The 5,846-nt window shown below is 48.6% G+C and overlaps 1 pseudogene; it reads left to right on the plus strand.

The window, feature by feature from the left end:
- Positions 1-2,230: 2,230 nt before the first annotated feature.
- Positions 2,231-5,223, plus strand: LOC119321463 (annotated as a pseudogene).
- Positions 5,224-5,846: the final 623 nt, after the last annotated feature.

Raw genomic sequence — 5,846 nt, forward strand, 5'->3', positions numbered from 1 at the left:
CGGATGCTCTGGCTGCCTCTTCAAGGGGAACCTTGTCGATGAGACGATGACTGCCACGACCGCAACCACTATCGCATATGCAGTCACCATATTCGCGACTACCACATAGCAAGCCCTCCTCCCTCCGTCCTTTCTGTTGTGGTGCCCCCGTCATCGATAAATCCTATGTGATGCTCATCTTGTCATGTAGTCGAGTAATCGCACAGAGTGGCGTTCATATAGGCAAACCCATTTCGTGTGTTTCATTCGCTGGCTGGGTGCGGTTTTCTGGCGCTTCAAACATTTTTCATTCATGTTATTTCAAAATTTTGCTGGTTTTAATCAAGGTTTTATCCTTTTCGTCTATGCTTTCCATTTCTTCTTTTCTTTCCTTTTTTTTTGACTTTCCCCTCGGTTCTTCTTTTGTCATTTCCCTTCTTTGCCTTAATCCTTTCTATTAGTAAAACATTTATGATATGTGAATGAACTTTTTTGCCCCAACTATGATGAACATTTTCAAAATATACGATGAATATTTTTCCAATACACGGTGAACTTTTTAAAAGTAAAAGACGAAAATAGTTTTTAAAGTGTTTATGCAATTTTAAAAATGTTTCCACTTTTCCTTAAATGTTCACACTTTTATATAAAAATTGTCCATGTATTTGAACAATCGTCCATATTTAAAAACTCATTTTTTCTGGAAAAACAAAATACCAGAGCAACTGGAAAAACCAAAGAAAAGAAAAAAAAATCATGTAAAAACTTCTCTGAAATACAAATTTGATAATATACTTTTTTGTGATATACTCCTCCGTTCCTTTATCTAAGGTGTATTATTTTCGTCACGGTGACCAAGGCACATAATTATGGACGTGTTAGGACGAAATTACCCCTGGCAAATTTATTGGTTAGTGGAAAGTAAATCAGTTAGTCCAGAAAAGTAAGAGATATATGCAATCGACATAGAGATAGTTTTCCTTCTTTTTCTACAAGTAGAGATCCAGACAATCAGGAGAGAGATACTTTCCTTTTTCTGAAGGGCTAACAAGGGAATTATGAGGAATTACAAGAAATGCACCTTACATTTTGAAATTTTATCAAAAAACAAATACACCTTATATAAAGGAACGGAGGGAGTATAATCAATATTTTTTTGCTTAAATAGATTGTCAAAATCAATCTTAAAATACATGTAGGTCTTATAAACCTGAACAAAAATAGACCAAATAAGGGAACTACAAGCACCATTTGGCACCTATAAAGAAGTGAAATGAATTTAAAAATGCAGTTGTCAAGAGATTGGACATCGGATGTGTCGTATTTCTATGCCGTTTGGTCTCGGACAGGTACTGATTGTGGAAGAGAGGCTATTATTGACTAACTTTATTCTGAGAACGACTAATCTTAGTAACGAAGATCTCCCTATCATCCTTCATCATCTCCTGGATCTCGCTGACTAGCCTAGGAATAACAACATAATTTATAATGAAGTGGTGGGACTTCTAGGATCTAAACTCTTACATCCAAACCCTCCGAAATTATCATTCCCTCCATTCTTATATACTCCCTCTCCCTATCTATGAAGTTGCTCGCCGGCTGCCACACAACTTCATAAGTTGGTTCAAACCAGGTGAGTCGAGCAAGTCACTGTCATTCTCAATGACTTGCACAAGACGGAGAAAATGTCGTTAGGAGTTACAGTATTATTTTTCTCTCTTGCAAGTCCGTCATGTACAACTATAGCTGTATGCCTTTTTATATCTCAATAAAGCAGTTTGTGTTCTTTAAAAAAAAGGAAGTGTCTTACCAATGACTTGCACAAGACGGAGAAAATGTTATTATTCGAAATCCAGCGTAAAGATATTAAAAATAAAAACAGTGCTACACCCACTGGACGGTGAGAACTATGAGATCCAAGTAACAAGAAAATATCTAGCAAATATGCAGGTGCCCCCAAAAAAATGCTGACACCCAGGAAAGCTGTATTAGTAAAATTAAAGAGAAGCATGACCAGGTCGGAAAACATCTGCCAACGAAAATCTACACAAAGACATCAAAAAAAAAAATGCTAAGTTTATTTGATCGGAGAAGACCTAGTTGCTTCCGTTTCTACGAGGACCCTGAGGCATGTGGGGAATAGGCTAAGCAGTTTCGTCCCGACGACGCCCAAGTCAGGTCGTTTTATAGCTCCCTTCGTCATTCTGCATCACAATAACTAACGGAACCACAGCAGCTGTTGAGTGAGAGAATGGAGTGTGATGTCCCTGCCGTGGAGCTGCAGCCGGCACTCCCGGCAGTGCCAATGGATCAGCCAGGCCAGCCAGAGGCAGCATCTCTGCAGCCGGCAATGGCGCAGGTGCAGCCGGCAAAGCCGCCCGTGCAGCCATGGGAGTACAGCCTGCGGAAGTACCTCCTGCTGCTGGCCACCCTGGTGGTGACCGTCACTTACACCGAGGGGTTCAGCCCGCCGGGAGGCATCTGGCAGGCCGCCCACGATGGCCAACCTGCCGGCGACCCCATCATCCGCTACACCCACTACCACCGCTACCTCGCCTTCCTCTACTGCAACGCCGCCGCCTTCGCCGCGTCGCTCGTGGTCATTGTCCTCATCCTCATCCTCGCAATCCGGCACGACAAGAAGGGGAAGGACAGCCAATGGGTTGTCGTGCCCCTGCGGCTAGTCATGGTGCTGGACCTGCTCAGCCTCATGGGTGCGTACGGCGCCGGTACCTGCCGCGACAGGATTTCGATCTTCTACTTCGCGGTACTTGTGGCCATCGTCTTCCTCTACATCCTCGTTCTCAAGTTAATGGACTGCTGGGACAAGAACTCCGATTCCAGTGCCGGCATGATTCCTGCCCCCGTCGCCAGCTCCGTAGACGGGATGCCCGTCAACATGGGCTCCGACTCCGGTGGCACGACGCCCATTCCCAATCCTGACTACGGCATGAGTTCCGGCCCTGTCGCCAGCTGCGATGGCGGGATGCCCGTCTCCAACGACAACACCGGCTCCGACGACATCATGCCCGCTCCCAATCCCGACTCTAGCACCAACACGATTCCGGCCCCCATCCTCGGCTCTGACCCGGCCACTGTCGACGAACGGTTCCGCGACCGCAAGGCCCTGAAGAAGCTGAAAGCCGAAGAACGGCTCCGCAAGGTCCTGATGCTTCTGGCTACATTCGCGGTGAGCATCACGTACGTCGCCGGGCTGAGCACGCCGGGCGGGTTCTGGGACAGCACCGGGGGCAGCCACCGCCCAGGCGACGCCATCCTCAAGTACCAGCACAACCCACGCCTGACGGTGTTCTTGCTCTGCAACACCACAGCATTCGTGGTGTCCCTTCTCATCACCATGCTGCTTATCATCGACGGCAAGAAGCTCCGCAAGAAGAAGACGGCTCGGTCTCGCATGCTCTGTGGGTGCATCGTGGTCGCCCTGGTCGGCCTAGTCGGCGCATACATCGCCGGCAGCTGCAGGGAGATTGATACCACCGCCTACGTGGCCAGCTTGGTCGGTGCCGTTCTAGCAATAGCACACATCATCCTACTCTATGGTATCTACGCTTCAGCGCAACAAACTGAAGAAATTCAGCAGACTGATGCTAATGTCAGGTAAGGAGCACATACATCTTCCTTTCCTCTGTCTGCAACTGTGCAAACTGAACCGTGTTTCATCTGTTCGTAGCTACACTGTTTCTTCCATTCTCTGCAAACTGAACTGAACTATGTTTCTTCTTCTCTGCAGTACAATACAGTGCAGTGGCAAGGAGGTTCTGGACAAGGCTCGCTCTCTTGTTCTACTGCTTGCCACTCTTGCCGCCGCCATCACCTACACAGCGGGGTTGAAGCCACCGGGAGGACTTTGGCAGGACAACACCAACGGGCACATGGCCGGTGACCCCATCCTTCTCACAACCAATGCTAGCCGATACAAGGCCTTCTTCTACTGCAACTCGGTTGCCTTTGTGGCCTCCTTGGTGGCCATTGTCCTAGTCCAGACGGAAATTCTGGTCAAGCACCACGTGCTGGAGGCAGCCATGATACTTGACCTCTTTGGCCTCATCGGTGCATATGCCGCCGGGAGCTGCCGGGACGTGAACAGCTCCATTTACGTCATGGCTTTGGCAGGCCTCGTCCTGGTCTATGTGGTGATCCATGTTATCTTCTTCACGCTGGATCATGAGGACAAAAACCACGACAACCAGGCAAATCAGTTGCTGGAGAAGAGGCGCAAATGGTTGCTCCTCTTCGCGATCTTGGCTGCGACCATTACCTACCAAGCCGGCCTCACCCCTCCTGGTGGCTTCCTGCTCCAGGATGACAACCTCGGACACCAGGCTGGCGACCCGGTCCTCTTGTACAACTTCCCACGTCGCTACAAGGCATTCTTCTACTGCAATTCGGTGAGCTTCATGCTTTCCATCTCCCTCATCCTCCTCCTGGTGAACCCCAATCTATACAGGCCAGCCATACGAAGCAATGCGCTATCTGTTTGTACGGCCGTGGGCTTGTTTTGTTTGATGGTGGCCTACGCCGCTGGAAGCACCCAACACCTCAAGACATCCATCTACATCTTTGTGTTGGTCGGTGTGGTCCTCTTCGTTGCAGCTGGACTGCTGCTAGTATTTGCGCTGAGGGAGCAAAACAATAGTGACAATTCAGCAGCTGCCGCGTCATCCATATCCCATGAACAGGAGGAAGAAGAAGAAAGGAACAAGGAGGAAGAAAGGAAGAAGCACGCGAGGGCGCAAGTACCTGATGCTGCTAGGAATCTTGGTGGCAAGCGTTGCCTACCAGGCCGGCCTGGAACCGCCCGGCGGAGCATGGCAGAGCAGTGGCAATGGATATGAGGCAGGCGATCCGGTGATGCATGATATCAGGAGGCCTCGGTACCTTGTCTTCTTCTACAGCAACTCCTTTTCCTTCGTGGCTTCCATTGTTGTCATCATGATGTTACTGCCGCACTGGCTGCCAAACAGGAAGAAAGAAGAATGGGAGAAATGGTCGTTGAGGGTGATGAACTGGACGATCCTGCTGGATTTGGTCGCTCTCCTAGTGGCATATGCAGCCGGATCCAGCAGGGGTTGGAAGACGTCTGTGTATGTCAGCATGCTCATACTTGCCGTTCTGGGCTACTTTGCAATCCATATGACGCTGTCAATATGGTCTGATCGTTGCCATCGCCGTCGTCCTCTCCATGAGAGGCTTGAGAGCAGCCAAGAAAATCCTCGAGTGTGATTTGCTATTGGTGCGCTCGGTGGTATGCTCTAGCTAGCTGTCCCTGCTTTTAGATTCCTAGTCTAGTTGATGTAGTTGGATAAACCTGCTTCCCAATTGGAGCATGCCAGCATTGTTTGTCCACTCACTAGGCAGGTGTGTGTATCTTAATCAAGTGATTATGAATGATAGGTGATTCTTCCCGATCCTATTTGTACGCTCTGTCTCATAAGAACTTGAATCTGAAGTGCATATTTAGGAAACTGAAGCATTTGTTACTACTGAAACATACAATGTCACTAGGTACAGCCTGAAGTATTTGTTAATCCACTGATTATGCATGATAGGTGATTCTTTCCGATCCTATTTTTCCAGCCTGAAGTATTGTCCAATCCTAATAAATGATAATCACTGACCAAGAGGGAACATACCCTGAATCCGGAGCCTGGCTTATCCGACGCCAGCGGCGCAATCTTCCCAGTGGGGCAATTCACCGAACACCTGCAGGGCGCCATCGTGCGTGCCGTCGGAGTAGATGCGTACGCTAGGATTAGAGGCTGGCGCCATTTTAGTTGGAGAGGATTCTCGAGCGTGGGGCGACTCGAACGGAAGCAGCTGCTCGAGCGCGCGAATGCAGGTGCTAC

Source organism: Triticum dicoccoides, chromosome 6B, assembly GCF_002162155.2.
Source record: "Triticum dicoccoides isolate Atlit2015 ecotype Zavitan chromosome 6B, WEW_v2.0, whole genome shotgun sequence".
Classification (NCBI taxonomy): domain Eukaryota; kingdom Viridiplantae; phylum Streptophyta; class Magnoliopsida; order Poales; family Poaceae; genus Triticum; species Triticum dicoccoides.